Source organism: Callithrix jacchus, chromosome 9 (assembly GCF_049354715.1).
Source record: "Callithrix jacchus isolate 240 chromosome 9, calJac240_pri, whole genome shotgun sequence".
Taxonomy (NCBI): domain Eukaryota; kingdom Metazoa; phylum Chordata; class Mammalia; order Primates; family Cebidae; genus Callithrix; species Callithrix jacchus.
Genome location: NC_133510.1, coordinates 91,176,555 through 91,200,830, shown reverse-complemented (window position 1 = coordinate 91,200,830; position 24,276 = coordinate 91,176,555). Strand labels below are relative to the sequence as shown.

Sequence of the window (24,276 nt, the reverse complement as noted above, 5' to 3'; positions counted from 1 at the left end):
ATGTGGAGGAGGTGAGCGATACGAGAGGAGTCTATATTATTTATGATGAGCTGAGTCATGAGCCAAATGAATTTCAATAAGGTCTTCTAGGTGATAGTGATGATATAAAAGATACAGAGAGGAGGCAATGAAAACCCATTGGGGTGGCTGCTAACAGATCCATTCGCCTGGCTTTCCTCGAGAAGTAAGAATCCACCTTAGTTTTAAAGGCTCCAAATTCAGAGATCACTACATGGTTACTCAGTAAACTGTGCTGGCAAAACCTTTTCTTGTTTACTGAATAGGTAGCTCATTTTCTCTTTGTTATTCATGTTTAGTAATTCTAAATATACCAAGAATTGGAATATGGGATCCTGCGGCTAGGGGTTTTGTAAGCCTGATGGTGTGATTGAAGGTAGGGATAATATCTCATGCAATTAAAAAAAAATTTACTGCAGTGCTCATAGAGCCTAAAAAATAGCATCTATCATGATGTAAAGGAAATGGTATAGAACTTGCATCTCAGCAGGGGAATAGCACATTGAACCAGGTGAAAAAATGAACTTTGGGAGCAGGGTGAAAATACCTTAGATACCAAAATGGTTTGCGACCCTCCAAAGATGAAACCCCTGTTATAAAATATAGCATTTATTTCATGGGGATAATTAGGAAAAAAGTTGTTCAGAAAGCTTTGCAGGTAAGGGAGACTTTCATTATTATGATAAAATGTTTGGGAAGCATCGTTGGGTGTGGAGGAAAAAGTCCTGGGTTTTGGAGTCAGAAGGACTTAATTAGGAATCTCAGCCCACTAACCACCAGTGTAGCTTATCTCTGTTTTAAGCATCTTCAACTGTAAAACCATGATCATATACACAGCGGTGAGCAACTTTATTCACTTCACTGTGTCTTCTACCCTGCACCTCATATAGTGACTAGCACAGAGTAAGCTCATAATGAGGATTTACTGAGTGAATGCATAAAGGAATGAATATTCTCCCTCAAAGGGTTGTTTGTTGATTAATTCAGGTGATGACTGCAAAACTCCTATCTTAGTACTCAGCACATTTGAGGGGTTCAGTAAATGACAGCCGTTTTTCTCCACTCCTGCTTCCCCTACTGTCTAGGATGCATAGACTGTACAGGCTAAGATAGGGCCAATGATTCTCCTGGTGTCGTACAGCAAGTCTATAACCCTCCTCAAAATTGAGACATTCTCTCTAAGCTCCAAATGAGCCTTATTTGATTGATTATTATTACAAATATTTTCCTAGAATATTCACTGAGTTATCTATATTATTGGAAAGAAAGTTCTTACATCACTGAAGTATAATCAAGCCATCTAAATTGATTTTGATTGGGTACCATCTGGATGTGCTAAGCACAAATTCATATGCCTGGAGCAATAAGGCAAGTGCTCTTGCCTGACAATAAAAGGATCTTGAAAGGGCTTTCAGGAAGCATTCTGAGGGGTAAAGGACACACAGCATCTTCTCCAGTATAACTTACAGATAATTCAGATAGGATGGCTGGCAGGCACAACATAATGGCCTGGAAAAGCCAGATATCCATATAGCAAGGGGCTGGGTAAATGAGGATGCATCATCAGTGTTTCATTAAGGATCTTGCCAGAGTTGCATTATAAACCCACATTGTATACCTACATATTCATCCAAGTATCAGAAAATCACAGTTGAGAAGGTAGAATTGTCTTTACGAATTTTTAAGTTGTCAACTTCAGTAATAATTTATGTGGTAAAATGAAAATGTTCCTTTCTTCTGTTTGAAGAGCCTGCTTTCTTCTCATTACATTTTGTGTTTATGCTTCCACGTTTTTTTAATAAGTCAACTTAGAGAGCAGAGACTATATCTTGGGCCCTTTGTATAATCACTGTTTCCTTACTTCAAATAAAGTAGTTCCTCACAAATGCATATGGAACAAATGAGTGTGTTTTACAGCTAAAGGGAAAAGAAGACAGGCCTAACCTTTATGGATCATCTTTTATGTTCTAGGCACTGTATGGTACACATTACAGCTATTATTTCATTTTAACATTTATAATCAACTTGTAACTAATTTGCCCAATGTCTCGAAATTATTAAGTGGCTGAAACTGGAGTCAATTAAGGTTATTTCTGATTCCAAATACTATGCTTATTAAGAAAAAAAATTGTTTCAGCAGCCATGACAATGCACCCCAAAGACCTCCTACTGTAAGTGGTATAATTGACCAAAGACCCCCAGAAGCATTGGCCAAAGACACAGCTGCTGTGCTCTCCACTTTAGCACAACTGTCTCCACTTTTCACAGAGGCCAGGCCTCCCATAGGCAGCTTCCAGCCAGGAACTGAGGGCAGCAGGAATAATAAGGCAGTTCACCTTTGGCTTAGGGGCAAATCTTCACTAGGCTGCGTGGCAGTCTAGGGTGGTTCCACTCAACCTTTCACCCAGTCTGGCTCTTTTACTGGGGTCAGATTGCATCATAATCCAACGATTCTGCCAGCCTCCTCCAACTTCCTCTCTATTTTTTTCTTGTAGGCATTTCCCCTAATAAAATGCTTGTACATTTAATCCACTCTTGGGAGCTGCTTTATAGCAAACCCAATGAACACAGTTCTAAATACTTTTCCCATTCCAAACTGCGATTCCTAGCTTGAGTTAGTTTTCATCAGACATTTCCTCAAAACACTCCTGGTGTTAGAAAAGAATAAATATGTACTCTCCACCCATGATGGTCTGGGGCCTGCCACAAGTAAGAGATTTGTTGGAAGTTCATGCTTTGCCCCACAATTACTTGTCCAATGTCTGTCTTCACTGTAAAATAATAAGCTCCATAGCATCAGAGTGTGACTATCTTGTTCACTGCTGGGGGCCCATTGCTTAGAATAGTTGCTGGCGCCTAGTAAGTACTCAATAAATAAGTAAATAATGAATGAATGGGAAAAAAAATCTAATAATTATTTTTCTATTGAATAATATAGTCTACTTGTATTTTTTTATTTTAAAGAAAAACCTCTTATCCTCAGCAGAGTTTAAATGACATTTTAAATGCAATATTAAACTTTTACTCTTTAGCACATTAGTACATTCCCCGGGGGTGAAAATATCTTTGGGAGTTACGAGTTCACTAATTTGCCCCATTGTCAATGTTAGAAAAAAAACCCAGACTTTTCACTTAGTAGTTCAGGGTATTTTCTTTTTCATGCACAATACTGTTTTGCATATACCTCTTATTATTATTATCTACTTTGAGAACTTTTTCTTTCACGCTTCTATTTTAGGCATTCCTAATATAATTAACTTTATCTACATTGCTTTTTTCTTTTTAGACATTCCCTACTAGCTTTATTTGAGGTATGACCACTTCTCCAATTTATTGCAGGATTGTAGTCTAAGCTCGGGATTTAGTTTTTACCTTTTAGTTTGGAATCATCTGGAAATTTAGGGAGGGAGGATTGCGTCTAATTCCTGACATCACTGGGCATTTTCTGTCTCTTGGGCCTGAATCACTGAGCCCCTGATCAGAAACATAGATCTTTCATTTTGTTTCTTTCTTTGGTGGGGATAGAGTTTTTGTTCTTATTAAATTTTGGAGAAAAGCCTCTTTGTGGTGCAAGGGGTCATGATAGATAGTGTTGTTGAGTTACCCTCTTTTCTCTGTGCAGACCCTAACACATAGATATTTTTCTCACAAAATTTTCTCTCACTCTTATAATTGAGTGGGCTCTAAAAGAGGCAATTCCATCCTTCTAGTTCTGGCTAAAACCACTGAAGACATGTCTGAATCTCTTATTCTCGTAGCCCTCCTCCTCTCTATCAACAATTCTGTATGTTCTACCTTCAAAACATATATAGAAGCTGGCCAAGTCTCACTGCCTTCACTGCTGCCTTCCTGAAGCAAGGCTCATCTCCAGCCTGCATTATTTCAGTAGCCTCCTGACTGGGCCCCTCACTTCCACCCTTGCTCCTTGGTAGTCTATTCTCAATACCTTCAATATGGAAAGCACATGGACTCCACTCTACTCCAAGCTTCCACCGGTTTCCTAAAGAATCCAGAGTGAAAGCTTGAGTCCTTAGAGTAAATTCCAAGGTGTCCTACTCAACTTTCAGTATAAGCCCCATGATCTCCTTTCACACTGCGTGAGCCATGCTGGCTTCCTTGCTGTTTCTCAAAAATGAGAGCCATGTCCCAGCCTCAGGGATTTTGCACATAATGTTCTCTGCTTTGAAGGTTCTTTTCCTCGATACCTGCATGAATTGTTCCTTTACTTCCTTTGGGATTCTGCTCAGATGTCATTATCTCAGAAAAGGCTTCTTTGGCTACCATATTTAAAACTGCAACCTCTTTCACCCCTGCCTGACACACATTTCTTTTTTGAGACAGGGTCTTGCTCTGTCACTCAGGCTGGAGTGCAGTGGTGCGATCACAGCTCCTGCAGCCTTGAATGCATGAGTTCCAATGATCTTCCTGCTTCAGCCTCCCAAGTAGCTAGGACTACAGGTGTACCACCATGCCTGACTGCTGTTTAAATTAGTTTTGTAGAGATGGGGGTATCACTGTGTTGCCCAGGTTGGTCTCATACTCCTGACCTCAAGCAATCCTCCTGCCTTAGCCTCCAAAAGTGCTGGGATTCTAGGCATGAGCCACCATGCTCAACCCCTGCCTGACAGTCTTGACCCCTTCTCTTCATTTCTTAAAATCTTCATAAACATAATATTTATAATCATCTGAAAAACCATTTATTTGACCTATTTAGTTATTGTTTTAAATTAGTCTCCTCCCTGTATAACAGAAGTTTCATAAAAGCAGAAAGTTTTCATTTTTTCACTGCAGAACCCTGGTGTTTAGCACAGCTCCTGGAATGTGGTAGGCACTGAATAAAAACTTGTTGAATGAAAGAATAGAGGTTCTGTTGCCTTATGCATCCTTTAAGTCCCACCTGGAATATGAGGCTGTCAAGGCTTCCTAGCAGTTATAGACAGCTACATACGCCGTCTGTCTAAATGGAGCACTTTGGATTTATATGTTTTATATTATTGATTTATGGTATACATTTTCTTTTTCTTTTTTTTTTTTTTGAGACGGAGTTTCGCTCTTGTTACCCAGACTGGAGTGCAATGGCGTAATCTCGGCTCACCACAACCTCCGCCTCCTGGGTTCAGGCAATTCTCCTGCCTCAGCCTCCTGAGTAGCTGGGATTACAGGCACGTGCCACCGTGCCCAGCTAACTTTTTATATTTTTAGTAGAGATGGGGTTTCACCATGTTGACCAGGATGGTCTCGATCTCTTGACCTTGTGATCCACCTGCCTCGGCCTCCCAAAGTGCTGGGATTACAGGCGTGAGCCACCGCGCCTGGCCTATGGTATACATTTTCATAGATTTCCTTGATATCTTTCTCCCTACACTATAAGCAACTCAAGGGAAGTATGGCAACTTATTAGTCTCTGTACCCCTAGCATTTACAACAATGCCTGGTACACAACTTTGATTCAATCAATGCTTATTTGTTAAATAAATTAATGAATGAATAGCCCAAGAGAAACGAAGCTATCAACAAATACATTTGCTTCTTCAGAGTGGTAGCAGGTGCACAGTTATTATCATTGTTCATGGTAACAGTGATGATGATAACAGAGTTGCCCCTGAGACTGAAATGGAGCATCTTCAAAATATTTTTGAAAAACGGATAATTAGAATTTAGGTTTTTGGTTTCTATCTCATCATGACAAATGATTAGAAGGCTGAAAAGCAGGTTTTGATATCACTGACTAAAACAGTTTCCTGGTAAATTTGTGAGCATGTCCTGTGAGGCAAAACCAAGGACTTGATCAAATAGTCAAGATAAATCAGTAACCATCACGGTTGGTCAAACATAAAGGCATTAACCATGTTCCTAAGGTCACTCAGGACTGACAAGGGAGACATCTGGATTATATACGTTTTATGATCTGAGGGGCTGTGTTTTTCCTGAAATTAATATATTGAAATCTTACCCCCTAAAATGATGGCATTAGAAGGTAGGGCCTTTGAGGGTGATTAGATCATAATGGCAGAGCCTTCAGGATTAAGATTAATGTTCTTCTAAGACAGACCCCAGAGAGCGACTTCATCTCTTTCAGCCTGTGAAGACAAAAGGAGAAGTTGCTATTTATGGGGATATGGACCTCCATCAGACACCAAACTTGCCATCATCTTGATCTGAGACTTTTCAGTCTCCAGAACTGTGAGAAACAAATTTTTGTTCTTTACAAGCCACCCAGCTTATGGTATTTTTTATAGCACACAAATGGATTAAGACAGTGTAATTAGATTATTCTACCAAGGTTTGCTTTCATTTGTTATTTGATTTTTAAAGAGAGACATTTCTCTAAAGAAATGAGGCACTGGAGATTTTTTTCTGGTATCTTTCTATTGATAAATCTATAGACCTAGAAAACATATACAGTAACATAAATATTTTATGAATATTCAAAGTTACTACCACATAATAAAGGCCAGGGAAATGATGTGTTGAATGTTCTGATACTACTAAAAACCTTAGATAATTTGGCAGAGTCACTACAGTCTGTGTGGCAAAGGAAATGTCATGTCTATCTGCCAAAGATTGGCATAAGGCTGGTACAGTATTTCAGCATAAGTGAGCAGAAGAGTGTAAAAAATGCCATTTTGATTTTCTGATTCAACAGGAGCACATATTTATTTGGTTTTTACAAACCTGGTCATTGCTAAGTCTCCTGCCCACCCCCACCCACCCACGCAAAGAACAGTTCCAAAGGTGGGTGAGGAAATGTCAGAAACTAAGCAGGAAAGGAATTCTGTATTTTAAAGGTGTCCTGCTTTTCCATTTTTTTCTTGATTAAAAATTCAGCTTCTTTCAAGCACAGAAAGTGAAAACATGCCGCCTCATTGATATCAGTAATGAAGTGGTCCTTAAAACAAAAGGATACATTGTGATCTGAAAATGTTCCACCAAATTATGAAAGCAGATGATTCCTTGGGAAAGGAATCAGCTAGAAATTCGAGAAAACTCTTTGCAGGGCTCAGTGGAGGGATGAAAGTTGTGTTTTTGAATGGTAAAATTTGTGATATGTATGTGTGTTTCTATGTCTATATCTGTGTCTATACCGTATATGGATCTTTAAATTTGTGATATGTATGTGTGTTTCTATGTCTATATCTGTATCTATACCGTATATGGATCTTTGCTTCTTATATTTAAAAAAGCAAAAAGAACAAAATGCCACCACCATAAAAAAAAATGCTGCCCCAGATGGTGTGCCCATCCATGTGGATAAGTGTCACTGAGAAGACCAAAACACACTCTGCCCTCCGCTTCCTCCCTGCTGGACACCCAGCCCTTAAGTGACTCTCTGCTGTCCCTTGTTGTGCCTCCTGCTTGTGTCACTGCCTGTTCTCCTCACAGTCTGCAAGCTTCATTTGCTCCAAAGATGCTGTTCCTTTTCTGCTTGCAGCACACCAGGTTGGATGGCACGGCTGTCGCTTCTCGGCAGTTGTGCTGCACCTCCAGGTAGCTGCCCACCCTCACCACAGTTACTCTGCCCCTTCTGTTGGCCATTTGGTCACTGGCACCGAGGCTGAAGTTCATTTCTGATTAATGAGGGCTATGGCATGTGGGGATACTAATGAAGTGGCTCAGTAAGTTGCATGTGAATTTGGCATATATCGAAGTATCACAGTCACAAGCTACATTAGGGGTTGGCTTCTCTAGAGATGTTAAAACAATATTTTTTTAAAGGCCTTATTCCTAATCTCTCAGCCTCCATACCCCTCTATTCCCACCATTCCTGTTTCTGCCCTATTGCTAATCTTTCTAAAATCTCAGCCAAAAGAATACAATACTCTGCTAAAAATAAAACAAAGCAAAAAACTACCATTTACTGATTGAACAAGAGCTAACTCCTTAAGTCTGGCATTCAAGGCTCTGTGCTTGAGTTGTACAACTGGTTCTAGCAGTTTTCTTTCTGTGTCAATGGATAATTACAAGAGCAATACAATTGTGTGGTTTTATTGGACTGGATTAATTATAAAGAGCATTCATTTTGATTGTTATAACAAGCTTATTATTCCCATCCCTCACATGAGGAAACCAAGATGTAAGATATGCTAGCACACATTTGGGAGCCTTGAGTGGGCCTCAGAACCCTTTTCATGAACACTTTGGAATTCTAAAGAGCACCATTTTGAAATCCATTTGTAAAATTTAAGGGCTTTGAATAGTAACTCAGAGACCTTAATTATATTATACTAGCCCAAGATTCTCTATTCTTTTCCCACTGTTGCTAAGTAGACAGAATATTCTAATATTTGAGCTTGTCTTACTCCCTTGGCAATGCAGGCAGACTCCAGGGTGTTCTCTAAGCTTTTTTGATACGTTAAGGATGTCATATCTATTGTGCATTTAGACATGTCATATCTATGTCATGACATAAGAATAACATGAGAATGAAAGGTCATTCTATGTTAAACATAAGAATTATATGAGTGTCATCTATGTCTATTTAGACATGTTAAGAATGTCATATCTGTTGAGCATTGAGGCACTCAGGCTGAGGCATGGAGCTAATATTTGGGCATTTGTAGCTAAAAGTAATTGTTTCAAAATAATTCCAACCAGGATGTGCCATGAGTATTCTATAATTACCTTGCCACAGCCATGATTGCTTGCTAGAGTGAAAGAGAGAGATCTGCTTTGATACAGATGCCAGTGTCACCTTTTCTTGAGAAGAACACATAGGAGTGATGCTGCCTATAATCCTAGCTACTCAGGAGGCTGAGGCAGGAGGATCCTTTGAGCTCAGGATTTTGAGGCTGCAGTGAGCTATGATCACACACTGTACTCCAGCCTAAGTGACATAGCAAGGCCCTGTCTCTTAAAGCAAAAAACAGAAACAAAAACAACCTATAGTATAATGCTGAGTACATAATAAGTTGTCAGTAATTATTTGTGGGATGCTGAAACAAATAGAAGCATCAAAACATATTCCTTTAATGGTGAAGAGCATGCATCACTGCTGTCTGAAAAGCCTTTACTATCTGCACTTTGTCATCCCAGGTATGATGCTCTCAGATTTAGAGGTTTCACACATTTCTTTGACCCATGCTGAGGTATATGTTCAGGCATGCTCATTCTGTTAGTTTCCCTGAACTGCTGAGTGTCATGTGAACAAAAAAGAATGAAATAATGTTGGGGACAGCTGAAGTGCTGCCTCTATGACTTCAGAATTTCTATACCAACCATGTGGTAATAAAGAGGGGCTGCTTTCATTGAACATCTTCTACGTGGCAGTCAGAGGGTAAGTTTCTTACTTGCTTGAACTCTGATTTTCCCCTAAACCGAACTGGGTAAAAATAGTTTTCCACCACTATAATTAAAATATCAAAGTCCAGAGAGGTTAAATAAATGTTCAAGTCTGCCAAGCTAGTAAGCGACAGCACAAAGATTCTATTCAGCAGTGCCTGATAGCAGTGCCTGTGAGTCTGCCATTTTGTTTTGTAGTGTGGGTATGGAGAGAGGAAGGAGATAACTGAGTGTCATGTGCTGTACAGAGTTATTGTTGTTGTTGCTCTTCTTCTCTTCCTCCTCCTCTTTCTTCCTTTTTCCTTTTTCTTTCTTCTTTCTTCTTCTTCTTCTGAGATGGAGTCTCACTCTGCTGCCCAGGCTGGAGTGCAGTGCTACAATCTTGGCTCACTGCAACCTCTGCCTCAACCTCCCGAGTGGCTGAGGTTACAGGCACCTGTGACCACACCTGGCTAATTTTTGTATTTTCAGTAGAGATGGGGTTTCACCATGTTGGCCAGGCTGATCTCAAACTCCTGACCTCAGGTGATCCACTCACCTTGGCATCCCAAGGTGCTGGGATTACAGGTATGAGCCACTGCACCCAGCTTCAAAGTTGTTATTAACTTATCTTAACAGCTGTAAAAGGTTAGTGTTACTGTTCCCATTTATGGATCAACAAACTGAGACTTAGAAATTGTGAATAAATCCTATCCAATTTTCTACACTTAAGATTTTACTTGGCAATAATTCCTAAATAGCTATAGATTACTTTAGCCATGGTATACTACATGAGTTTTCCTGACTTGGTTTGTGTGCCTATGGATGGTCAGTTTTTTGAATCCAAGACAAGGATAATTTGCATAGGGTGGATAGGAGAAATTATGAAATAGGGGAAAGAATGAAGTTAGAGAGTGGTGGACAGGCCTCCTTCTAAAATATTATTTTGGGACTCAAAATTTAAATGTTCATTACTTAATGTAATCAAGGAGTCCTTTATGTTTTTTAAAATTTATTTTTAATACACCCTGGGTCTTTGGTATGAGAGAAAAAACAGAAGAAGACAATAAGTGCATACTTCATTGGAAATAGATTTCTAGCACTTAAGTTTAAGTGCAGAGAACCTTAGTACCTGAAAGATTGTTTTCCATAGAATAGACTCTGCTCAAATCACTTCTTGAAAATGGTACTTCTCATCTGGAAGGCTGATGGCACTGCTGTTGCCCAGCTGTTTACAGATGTTTTCACCCTGTAGGAACTTCACCCTGAGTCATTAACTTAATGGTTTGGCTGTCACCTTGTGATTTATCCATGAAATTGCTCCTCTGAGTGCAGAGTATATATAAAAGGATGTTCAGTGAATTCATGTTGTTGCATAGAGCAATAATCATGGATAAGACAAACCCTTAAAAATCAAAGCTGTTAGTAAAATAATAATGTTTTCTTTGCTGTGGTACATACCATGATGAAGTCTCATGGATAGTGTGGCATTAACTATTCGGATACAATTTAGCCTTTGTAAACAGAATGTGTTTGTGAAAATCATGAGAGCTTACTTGGCGTGTTGGATTTTGCTTTCTGGCAGTTCATAATCCTTACGCTCTACATGTATTACCAGGTTAGAGGTTTTGTTTGAGCTTTAAAAAGCAGATCGCAGATCATGCCTTTTCTCTTTGCAGTGACATAGGATTATAGACTGACATCTGAATGTGACTGGATAAAAGCAACTTGGAATTTGGGAGGATGGTTGGATTATGTTAAAGCTTTTAGAATGCTGCAAGCACCTCTACAGCAGCCAGAGGATTTTCAGGGCCGCAGGGACACACAGTAATCAGCTCTAATTCTTTTCTCTCTGGCTTATGACCTCTGAAGTAGCTTAATAATTAAAGAGGTGCACCATCAGAAAGCTTTACAGACTTCTATAGAACTGCTTGTTTTAGCCCCATCCAAATATATAACTGATACCAGAGAGGATCAAAAGGAACAATGATTTTAAAAGGTTTTAAGACTAGAGTGTATATGATAATATCCTGGTTTCTTATTTAGAATGCAAGAATTAGACTTACAGAGCTATAGATGGATCCCTTAGCATGTACTTGCTGGTCAAGACTGTGGCACACCTAGCCATTCATGGAAACAAACTCACCCATTTTGAGCCACCCACAAATACTTTCCTTGTTTTGTTCAGGACTTAGCCTAAGTTTACATGTTTTTCTCTTACAGCCCACACAGCATGTCCTGTGGGACAGGAGAAATATGGAGAATGTAGCATGCTTGCTTCCTACTGGAGTAGGTATTTTCTTTCCAGATTTCCTTCAGTTGCAAAGTCTGATGATTTCAATTTTTTGGACAAAATAGAAGAGGCTTATCTAAGAATATAAGTCTCATTTGTTAAAATCACATCCAAAGGATACTGGTATATCAGGTGGCATTTGAATATGCAATAATTTATTTAAAATACATTTTCCAAATCGATTTATTATTATGGCCATATTGAAAGTAGTTTTCCCTATTGTGGAGAAAGATAACAATAGTTTATTTTAGCCCAATTCTATTAACAGGTGACTCTTTTAATCAACTCCTCTTGTTTTGATTGCATGCTTATGTGTGCTAAGCTGCCTTTCTTAGATGGCCCCCCAATTTTTTCCATGTCTTGGCATTCATGCTCCGTGTATTCTCAATCTCCTCCCCTTGAGTATAGGCTGGACCTAATAGCAGGCTTTTAACAAATAGACTATAGCAAGAGTGATGGGATTATCACTTCTGAGATTAGGTTATGAAAAATTATGACTTTCATCTATCTTGTACTCTCTGGGTATCTCACTCACTCTGATGAACCCAGCTGCCATGTCGTGAGTTGCACTGAGTTGTCCATGTGGCCAGGATGTGATGGTGAGAAGCCTTTGGTCAACAGCCAACAAGTCACTGAGGCTCATAGTTAAACAAGCTTCAAGTAATTGGATGCTGCCAACAACTACTGAGTGACCTTGGAAGTGTATCCTGCCCCAGCTGAATCTTGAGATGACATGGCCCTGACCGATACTTTGTGAGACATTCTCTTGAGCTGGAAAACCTAGTTAAACCACATCTAGATTTGTAACTCATAGAAACTATATAGATGTGTGCTGTTTAAAGTGGTGTGTTTTGGGGGTATTTAGCAACAAATAGCTAATACACCAAGCCATAAACCAATCCTTCCCCTTCATTCCTCCTTTTCTTCCTTCCTTTCACCTGTTCCTCTTTCAAATGAAGATTAGGCATCCTCTGTGAGCCAGGTACTATGGTTAGCCATTGTGAATGCAGCACTGGGCATGGCAGACTGACTAGGAAATGTAGTGATGACCGTATTCACTGGGCTTACGTGCTCGCTGGGGGCACAAACATTGAACAAATGAGTGACATAAAATAAAAGTAAGGAGTAATTTGGAAACATGACAGTGGGTCTTGAGCTATTTCTGGGAGAGACTGGTTATCATTAAAAGCCTTCCCAAGCTATGAAGTGTGAGTGGAATTATTTTTATTTGGTTTCCTATTAAGTACATCAACCAGGAGAGAATTCTTTCCCTAGAAGGTATCCTGCCATCAAGACAACTACATTTCTTACTACAATGTGATATATGGTATTTGAGAATATCTCTAAAAAAGACATGGGCCATCTGCTGATGCTCAAAAACTTTTCTTTGTTAAGTAAGTATTTCTGGAGTGTGTGTCATTTGACCTGTCTTGTACGAAATTTGTCTTGAGTGGCAGTTTCTCTGTGCTGTCCCTCCCAACCCCCACCTTCAGATGCCATGTCTCTGTAGTTCAGCAAGACATTTCTATGATTCTTTGTTAAATTACATATGGCTAGGATCCTGAGAATGTTATAAGAGCAAACATGATTGTTGATTATCTCTGCCCTCCCACCACCCTATTTTTAAGAGGAAAAGTAAACTGTCAAAGGTCAACTATGTAAAAATTGCGAAGGCCACTGCCATCAAAGCCACTTAGTTGAGTTATATGAAGACGGTAGCATGTGTGTATTTATTTTCCCGGCATCAAACTCAATCTTGACTGGGTGTGGTGGCTCATGCCTGGAATTCCAGCACTTTGGGAGGCCGAGGCGGGCGGATCATGAGGAGTTCGAGATAAGCCTGGCCAGTATGGTGAAACCCTGTCTCTACTAAAAATACAAAAATACTAAAAATGTCTCTACTAAAAATACAAAAATTAGCTGAGCATGGTGGCATGCGCCTATAATCCCAGCTACTTGGGAGGTAGGAGAATCGCTTGAACCTGGAGGAGTTGCAGTGAGCCAAGATGGCACCACTGCACTTCAGCCTGGTGATGGAATGACTCCATCTCAAAAAAAACAAAAAAAACCACACAATAAAAATACAAAAACCAAAAACTCAGTTTTTGCTGTGCTCTAACTACAATCCTTATTATCTCTCTCAACAGTCTGAGGTCCTAAAGTTCTACAAAAGCATCAGTGTGAAACAGGACCAGGAGTTAACTTAAACTTGAAATCCCTGAGAAAAGTCATGGTGAAAAAGCTTAGAGTCATGGTAGTGGATAGACACATCCAATGATCACATCGTGAAAGGTGATAAAATGACACCGATAAGGGTGATTAAAAAATGAAAAAAGTGAAAGTTCATTCAACTGAGAGAGAAGGAACTTTTTTTAATAGGAGAAAAGGACATAAAGTAGTTGGCAATGTAGAAATTATTCCTGAGAACGAAGCCTGTGAAATTTTCTAGAGTTAGATAATAAAAAAGTTGCGTTGCTACCTCAAAGCAATCTGGGAAGCAAGTGTGGAGTAGATGCCCTGGCTGGTCCTTACCAGTCCCCTCCAGGTCCTGGCTCTGAAAATAAGGAAAACATAAAAAAGAGAGGACCCTATAATTTCAGATTAGGATAGTCTCATTGGCAGAAGTGTATGCAAAGCTGATATTTCTGAGAATAGACAAAAAGGGGTGCAGAACTAGAAAGGAAGAGCAAAAATCAGGAAGCCATTCTTTCTCTCTACTTCTGCCTAGAAGCTGACAAGATCTCTACTTAATACTGGCAGGTTTATAGAGAGCCTTGAAATATGAATATAATCATCCTGAAACCAACTACATGAAGACAATAAAAAAAAACAAGATGATGTTTTTAGCATACTGAAAATTCTAAACTTCCCTAATAAACTTCTGGGTATAATTCATTATATTTGCTTATGGAACTCAGGAAAGAGTAAGCAAAAAGTTATGGCTATAGGAGGGGTACTAAATGAAGAAAGTGCACAAAGAAGTTCCATAACATACTATGATTGCACGGTTACTGTGTAATCGTGGTCAAGGTGATAGACGTATTCTTGGGAATCTTCTGGTTGCAAATAACAGGAAACACGACTTGAACTGCTAAAATAACAAAGGTTATGTGACTCTAAGGCAAATTATATTGAGGGATAGCTGGGTTCTTTCAATGTAGGATGGCTGTCAATGCTTCTGGAGGCCCTATATATGCACATTTAAAGAGTATGTCAATGGAAGAGCAAGGGATCTTCTTTTTAGTGGTCTCCATCTAATTATTTCCTTACTTATTATTGCTCTGCATTGGGTACCAGTTCCATATCTAACTTAATCACTATGAACATGGGAATAGGCTGTCTTGTTTAGCTGAAGCCATTCAAGGTCCATCACCAAAGCAGAGAGAGATCAGTTCCCTCTTGAAGCACATTGGCTGAATTAGGAAGCATCTTATACTTGAAAAAAACAAACTAACTCAAGGTGCTCTTCTTACGGAGAAAGAAACAGATACAGGGCATCACACCTCAGCAAAATCTTATGCAGTGGGCGATAAGCTCTTTCACATTGGAATAGAAGGTGTCTGCAGTTTTTCAACTTCTTATATTAGGTGCAAGTAGAATGAAAGGCATGGTCTCTTTGTTTCGCTTAATAAAGGAAGTAATTGCTTTTCCTGTGGAATAGTCAACAAGTTTAGTACATGAAGGTTAGGAGGCAGCCTGGGGGCATTTGGACCGGTATTTCAGAAGGCTCTGGTCCCCAAAGAAGTGGAACTGCAAATTTTATATGTGACTCAAGACCATTAACTGTTTGGGTCTCTTGTGTCAGGTGGCTTCTGTCTTTAAACATTTGGCTTTCCTCTGAGATGGGTGGGTGTACATAGCATAGGTATGGATTATCTGTTAGAAGCCTCTGAATATGCAAGAATTTAAAAAGTTTTGCATTTTTGCAGCTATGAATAACCCACTTGCGGGTAAAAGGAACCATAGCATAGGCTATTCTTTTCTCTAAAATGATTGAGACAGGGCCATAATTAATCAACAGTCATACAAATGCCAAAAACTGGTAAAGTCGTTTAAATAGGAGGAAAGAAATGCTCCACATCAAACCACAGGTGACCTTCTACAGAGAAAATGGGTTTTATGCCATAAATAAACATAAGTATAATGAACAGGAAGTGGCTCATTGTTAAAAAAAAGAGAGATCATCTGATTATCTCTTGCTGATTATATAAACACCAGAGAGTAATTTTAAGTATTCTAAAGATAACTAGAATAATTTACAAATGCGTAGCAAAAGAGCAGTTTGTACATTCAAAAGGCATGCTGACCTTGCCAAAAGACTTTCATAAATTAACTTGAGAGAAAGAGCACAGATTCTGCTATACCATATGGTCACTGGCCAACATGTTAAGCAAGAAGTATAGCTAACTCTTGATTTCTGAGTAAAAAGATAAGGAATTCTTTATGGGGAACAGATGCAATTAAAGTAGAAAAATCTGATCAGAGTGTTGAAGCCAGTGTTAGGTCCTCCACCATGAGTTCAGGCTCTGGAGTTGTGTATTTCTGAGATCAGTCTTAGTTCCAGGACTATAATATCTTGAGGCTTTAGCAAGTCACTGCGTATCTCTAAGCATCTATAAAATGGGAAATAATAGCATCTACCTGACAGGCTTGGGGGAATTAAATAGGAGAGTAGATATAAAGCACTGATTATAATGCCTGACACACAATAAGTGCTCAAAATCTGTTATCTCTTAAAGTATTTTCTTCATTCTAGCTTGTGTGCAAGAAATTGCAGGGAGAATGTCATATTTCAGGGATCAATGTCATAGGTTACCCAGCTTCTCATGACTCACCTCCACTTACTCAGTGAACAGAAATACATATCATCACAGGTGTATTTAACCTGGTTTGCTCATCAGGATTCCTCAGTGCCCACACACAGCCTGACCCATAGCAGATACCTAATGAATATTTGTTTTCTAATCAACTGACTGATGGCTTGTCTGGGAACTGGGCAGCTGCTTGGCCCTGCTGGGTGGTATCAATGACACAGCTGATCCCCACTCTGGCTGATGAGGGAAATGTGCTGTTTTAACTTGCACATTTTTCTTTTTTCTGCCCAGAGTTTTGACCAGACCTCGGTGTTCCTCTCAGTCTTCTCGCTTGAACCAGTCTCACCCATCTCCCTCCCTTATCCATTAACACACTCGCTTATTGCCTTCAACGTGATGTTCCAAATATGGTCTTAGTAAAACTGAGATCAAACTCCTTCTTCAGCCATTGCTGGAAAATATTTTGATGGCTGCAGAAAAGAGTTCCTGAGTTTTCATTGCTTTCCTATCTTTCAAACCAGAGGTCTCTGCTTGCAGGTGATATTTAACGATTTTATTCTTTCTTTTCCAGGTTTCTGTAGCAAAGGAAAGAAGCTGCCATTTCTGACTACTGCAAATGAGGCACTGCTGTGCTAGGTGCTTTTACACAAATTACACGATTTAGCACTCTTCATAACCTGGGGGATGTAGCAAGTATTAATATTTTTGTTTTATAACTCAGGAAACTGTAGTTCAGAGAACCTGAATAAATTGCTCAAGGTCGCAAAATAGCAAGAGCCCAAACTGGGATTCAAACACAGTTCTACAAGGTCCCAAAGTCATGCTATTTCTACCTGATTCCTTACCTCTTCTATATTGTATGCTTTTGATTATTTTCATCACATACTCTAGTTATCTTAAAGCACAGGTCAAATGTTCCACATTCTTTTATGTCAACGTTTCTAACTTTGTTAAAAATATTTCTCTTTTTTTTGAGTGCAGTGATTTAACCTGTATTCTAGGAGTAAAATGAATCTCACAAGACCTTAGGGAGAAACTGTGGCATGAGTGTAAAAGCATGTAATATGGAATCAGGCAGATGTGATGATCAGCATCTCTGGGAAACATTTAGAATCATCTTTCCTACTGTTTGTTTCTTTATCTGTACAATGGGGATACTCATACCTAACCAAGAGAGTTTTTGAGTCTGATATGAGGTGATGTGTATAAAGTGTTCAGTGTGAGACCTCAAACTGTGTGCTCCCTTCAAGAGCCACGGCTCTAATCCAAGTAGCATATGGCAGGTTGAGGCATTTTCTAACCTCACATGATCCTCATGTCTCAACTCCAAGAAAAAAGGAAGTAGGCATGGTATGGCATGAAGAGAAGAGAAAAAACATACTCATACCCAAGTTTGGGTTCTGATACCTACATTTTTTAGTAGCTTCTAGATTGCAGATGTCTTTAAAAACTTGAACTTTGTAGTTGCAAATCCACTAAGATTTAATACGTAAGTGGAAACAAATGTCTATAAACATTCCAGCCACCTATGAGATCAACTAGCTTACCCAGTTCTAGTTTTCCTCATCTGCCAGCTCACCTTGTACTGAATATAAGCTATAAATAAATGTTTAGAAATTGTTTTATGTGTTTGACCTTTAACATCACAAATGCCAATAAAAAATTTCTCCTTTTTTCCTTCCATAAAAAGCAGCAAAATGATTCTAGATCTCTCATTAAGAACCTTGAGAACTGCTTTTGAACAAACATAAAGAAAACAAGCTTCTTTGTTTAGCATTTGTCTATAGCAAGATGAGAGAGAGAAAGAGCGAACACATATGTTCTTGTTTTTAGCAGTTTCTATGCTTGTCACATGAATTCCTTTCTCTCAGCCACTTACAGGTTACGAAGTTGGAGGCAAAATGGGTAAACAACAAACATTTTTACTACAAAAAATTCCTCTTTCTCCTATCTGTCTGACTTAGGTAAAAGATAAAACTCTTAGCAGGTGATGTTCAACATGTAGTTGAGGCTGTAAGAAGGGGCTGACATTTTTGTACAGATGAAATCTGATTTTCTGGAATGTTCCTCTTTCTCAGCCACACATCCTGGCTTGGAAAACTCCTACTCAGATTTTAAAATATGGCTGAAGTGTCACCTCCTCTTCCCTGGACCATGCCCCAGATCAACTTTTAGGAGGGAAAGTTGGGTCCACACCCTCCCACAGAACCGTGTGTGCCTCTGATGCAGCTCCTGTCACACTCCCTGCCAGAGATTTGTTTATGTGAGTGCCACTACCATGGTATGATGAGACCTTTGAAAGCAGGCATTCTGTTCCATCCTGTGTTCCCAGCCAATAGCCCAAGAATTGGGATATATTGGTTCAATATATTTAATTGAACAAGCAATTGAAATATATGCTAATTTAGTTATCTACTGATTCAGTTTTTGTATTTGTTATTTTAGGAATGCGGCATTTCAGTTATTTGCTTGTGATTCTGCTATTTGAGCAGGGCTTGGTGGGGCAGCTCCTCCATTCTGTGATTTGGCTGGGGTGGTTCTGGTGGGGCTGGAAGATCCAATGTGGCTTCAGTTGGTGTTAACAAAAAGTCTGGGGTTTAAGTGGTCCTCTTATCCTCAAATCCTCAGGGCTCCCTCTCCATGTAGTCTTTCTTGCTAGTAGGATGATTGACTTCTTATGAGGTGACTCAGGATCCAAGAGGAGGGTAAACGTGGACACTGCTAGGCCTCTTAAGGCCAGAACTGCCACTTTTCTCCCATTCTGTTCAAATTAATCAAGTCACACATGGTTAATCCAGATTCATGGGGAGAGGGAAATGTACTGGACGGGAATGGGAGCAGTTGTTGGTGGCCATCTTTGCGGAAAGTCAACCACATTCTATGCTTGCTACCTCAGATGTAAGAACTTTGCTGAGGACTGGGGCCTACTCTCTTGCCCTAAATTATTTTTCCATATATATTTTTTCCACATATATATATATATATATATATATATATATGGAAAATAATTTATCTACTGAGTTCATGTAGAAGATTTTTAGAAATATTATTTTTCATTAGCTATTTTGAATGTGTGTATGTATTTGTGTGTGTGTCGGGGTATTATTGTGGTTATTTGACTTTTTTCTGAAAATCTCTTGTAACAAGATTTCTAGGTTAATTGTTTCTGAAAAGAAGAAATAATAACTGCCTTTTATGACAATTTCCTTACATATGTATCCTTGGGCTTTTGAGAACAGTCAAGTTGTGAGAAGTCATATGAAGTAAAGTATTTTTTAAATTGGGATTGAAAGAGAAGTTTCTTTTTAATAGTAAATAAAGGGGAGCATCTGTGATACTGATTATAGGTATTCTCATTTATATTTTATTTTTGCCATTATATGCAATGATCTCTCTCAACCAAAATAATCATTATATCTTTTACTTTTAAAGAAAAACTGTTTTGTAATTTCTTATTTTTTTAAAATGAAATTGCTACATAAAATTAAGAGAAAACAATTGCATAATTACTGTACTGTCTACTTAAGTTATTTGCTCTCCAAAGCCTTTTAATAATATAATTTCTTTAAAAGTAGAGGAGGCTACAGGATTCATAGAATATTAGAGCTGGAGAAAAATGTCTCTATCATCATCTTGTCCAACACCTTCGTTCTGTAGACAAGAGATGTCTCTGGAAGTTATATAATGCAATATATTAAAAGAAAAAATGATTACTTAGAGAATGTGTTAAGCTGAAAAGTCACAGAAATCCATCTTTGAAATGTTACTTAACTCGATGTATTACCAGTACTTCTGGAAAAAAAAAATTGAAGGAGATGTACATTAAGGCAATTAAATACACAATGGCTAACTAAATACCTTTAGCAAGGGAGCCTAAAGTTCCGGCTGCCTTTACTTTTAAATAATAGCTACATGAAGAGTCATTGTTTTAGGTACAAATTATATTTGGAAATGTTCACAATTTGTAAAAGTCATTCCATATTTTAAACTTAGAATGCCATTTATTGGCTTCAAATATGCTGTTCACATAGACAGCAACATGTATGCATATGTAACTAGCCAATTATTAGCTCCATGCAGACCTTACTTAATACTTCATTCAGTCACTTGACAAATGCTATTCAGCTCCATTGATCTATCAGGTAACATTTAGCAGTGAACAATATAGATATTCCCTTTGCTTATAATGAGAATTTATATTCTAATGAACAGCTTAGTATTTTCTTACTTTGGAATAAAGCTAGAGTGAATGCTAAACTAAATATTTAATAATATACACATCTCTGAGTGCTATGGAATGGGATAATACCTCCTAGGCACTCTGATTTTGTCTTATTCTTCTCTTGTCAGATTGTAGCACTTCCTGCTTATTAGGACACATTTTTTAAAAAAACTAAATACCATAACAATCTTTGTGGTACTAATTATAAACATTGTTTATCATCATCATTCCAGCTGGATTAACCCTCATATGAAAATTGTACAGAGAATATAAACGTGATACCTAAAAGCTAACTTGCCAATTTGTCATGAGTATCCCTTCCTCCTTTTAAATAATTGGTTCATTCTTTAGGGTTCTCTTAGCATTTTACAAGTACTTTAAATGCAACATTAATTGTTGTCTGTGTATTTGTATCCATTACTAGACAGTGAGCTCCCTGAAAGTAGGACTATGGTTTATTCATTCCTTCTTCTCTATAGCACCAGCTTAATTTGTTCAGCAAATGTTTATGCAGTTAATATTTTATTTAGAATTTTGTTTCATCAAATGCCTTGTGAGAAAGGTAGTATATATATATATATTTGCATTTTATAGACAAGAACTTGAAGTCAAAAGAGGTGAATATATACTAATAGCCATGGTGGTTGTCAGGATTGGACAAAGAATTTCAGTTTACATCCCATGACTCCAAGTCCAGTGGTCTTTCTTCTGAAACCACATTACCTCTGTGCATATATTTACACTTTTTGTCATAGACTCAAGGGTGTGTTAATCACCATTCTCTTATTTCTCTTTGCTTCTATCTCCCCTACTTGCTTAACTCTGAATTGACCTTTTAACTTTTACCTCGATTCAATAGCCATAGCAGAAGGGAGGCTAGAACAATTAAAGTGTTCCATTACTCTTCTCTAAGAAATTAGTTACCACTTTTTCTTTGGCTCCTATATTTTTGATAAGTTTTAAGTTTAACAGAGACTTATCTAAAAGAGTTCCAGGGTTAAGAGTAGTTATAGGGAGATTAATCAGGAGATAATTATAAGCTGATAACCAACAAATACAAGTTGTGATATGCTAGATTGAGTTACATTTAAAAGTATAGAAAGAAAATAGGGAAGGGATGGATTGAGAAGAAACAGAGCAGGGTGAATTAATGAGATTTTAGTTTTCATGGCCTAAGATCAAAAGTGTGGTCAACTGGAGGTTCTGGTTATCGAAGCCGGTGGTATCCAAATACTTGACTTACTAACTTTTGGAGTGCAGCCCAGGAATCTTCATTATAACAATGCCTTCAGGTGATTCTTACATGCAGTATACTAAAGCAGGAGATTAATAGACAGAAACAGTGTTTTTAAATCAAATATAAATAAATTGCATATAAAGCACCTAGAGACTTTGCTAACATACAGATTCTGAATCCATAGTTCTGAAGTGGGGCTTGAGAGCATGTTTTTAACAGGTTCCCAAATGATGCCAATGCTGCTGGTCTGTGAACCACACTTTTGAGTAGCAAGTTACTAGATATTGAGGTAGCTGCTGCGATCTGTGTGCTATGGAAGGTGAAATGGAAAAAGTAGATTTTGAGAAGCCTCCCTGATTTATGACAGAATTCTTCTTTGTCAGCTCATCAGGAAACTTTGTGAGATATTTCAAAATTGCTTTTCAATGTTTTTGTGGGTGGGACTCTAGTTTTGACTGGCCAAGAGGCAGCTCTATTTTATGCAGTCTCAGTAGTAAAATTCTGGGTGGGAGACCAAGAAATACTCCATCAACATATTTATGATGGAGCCTCCTGCCCTGCCTTTTCTAGTTTCAAACAGTTCAGAAAAAAAGTGTAAATTTCTTTTTTAGTTTCAAATAGTTTGGAAAAAATGTAAATTCTTTGTGTAGCACATCATCTGGGCTAGTTTCTTAATGCTCATCTGTTTCATTCCTGCCAATTAAGAGCAACAGCTGTCTTGCAGGGATGGTGGTCGTTAGGAAATGACACAGCTGTGGGATTTAGATGAGATAACAGTTGTACAGCCAAGATAAGGCATCATCGGAATGCAAACTGCCATAAGACTGATTTATAGCACACATCCAAGGGGAAGAAACTTAAACCAAAATCAACTAAAATAACAACTCACCCAATAGGGAAAACAAAACAAAATATCAACCAGAGATGTTTAGCCCCAAAGTCAAGTTTTCTCAGACTATTTTAAAAACAAGATTTGCACTAAAAATTGACTTAGAGGGATTCCAATTACTTAAGTTGTCTACAATGCCCAGACTTACGAATTTGTATCTAAGAGCTAAATATTTCTGCAAACTCAGTCCCCTTGTGGCTCAATACAATTTGAGATTACCAAATCCCTAAGCCTTATTCTGTTACAGAGGGTAGACTTGCTAAAAACAAAAACAATGGTCAGTGACAAGTATTTGGAACGTGGTGTTATCATAGTAAAAATGTCATTTTACCAATATAGAAACCCAACCACCCAATGAACTCTGCATAGATAATTATTTTATAGCACTATACTTACACATTTCAAAAAGAATGTTAGTCATAATGTAATTAATCATTACAAATAAATTCTACCACCTACAGTTTCTTGAATACATCCTGTGAGTTTTAAGAGTTTTATATTTTTGTTAATGCTATTTCTCTTGGAATACATAGTTATTCTCATCCCTGGACACCTAAATTCTACTCATCTTTCATAAACCATGTCAAATATAAAGGATCTATGAAGGCTTTTGGGATCCTGTCAACTGAAATCAATAGATTCCTACCTTGAGCTCCCATCACAATTTAGCTGCATATTTCTTATGCAACCTTGGAATTACAACCACATAAGCACATGCTTTATTCTCTTTACCAATCCATAAGTCAATTGAAATCAAGATTCCTGTCTAACACACCTTGGTATTTTTATAACCTATTTTGTTCTATTCGATAAATGCTGAATTAAAAAAACTTGGTTGAACAAATTCCCTTGAAAGTTCTAAGAAGAGAGCACCCACTTATTAATTCAATTTTGATTTTTTAAAAAGGGACTGGACTTTAAGAAAGATGTGTAAGAGAGATCATAGAGGATAGGAAATCTTGCTGGCAGGAAGATGAGATATATTGTTAATCCTGAAATATTCTAGTATAGTTCCTTAGCAGGAATTAAAGTCACATTGCTAAAATTTGTTTGCAGTCATTCCCTAAATTTAACATGGGCATAAGTAATTATAATACAGTATACAATAAGCTAAAGGACATAAGAGATTGCTATGTGATTTCAGAGGGGAAAAAAGAAAAGAATACTTTCAGTGGTGATGACTAAAAAATGGCTTCATTCATTTATTCAGTCAGTACCTGTATTTCAAGTCCTTGACCTCATGGAGTTTATGATCTGATTGACGAGGTATGTATTAATCAATACAATCAGATAAATAACTGTAAAAATCACATCAAAGAGTTAGTAAGATAATTGATGCACAGTATAGTTTTTGATGTTTTACTTAACACTAACCGATTGTTTAATAATCAGTTATTTTAATAATTAGCTTTTCATCTATAAGAAATGGGGTGCTACCAAAAGTGAGCAAGAAAATGAAAGTGACCAGAGATGTGTTTTCTGATGTTTAACCCAAGATTAATTTGTCAGAGAAGCTGGAGCGGAAAGTGACAAGAATTGGGTGAT

The 24,276-nt window shown here is 38.0% G+C and overlaps 1 long non-coding RNA gene across 1 annotated transcript in view; it reads left to right on the top strand.

Moving 5' to 3' along the window:
• The window catches only part of LOC144577639 (uncharacterized), a 38,572-nt gene that overhangs the window by 5,501 nt on the left and 8,795 nt on the right, over nt 1-24,276 (top strand). The window contains exon 2 of the long non-coding RNA XR_013521957.1: nt 16,955-17,019. This is a non-coding gene — a long non-coding RNA (uncharacterized LOC144577639). The remainder of the gene's footprint in view (nt 1-16,954; nt 17,020-24,276) is intronic.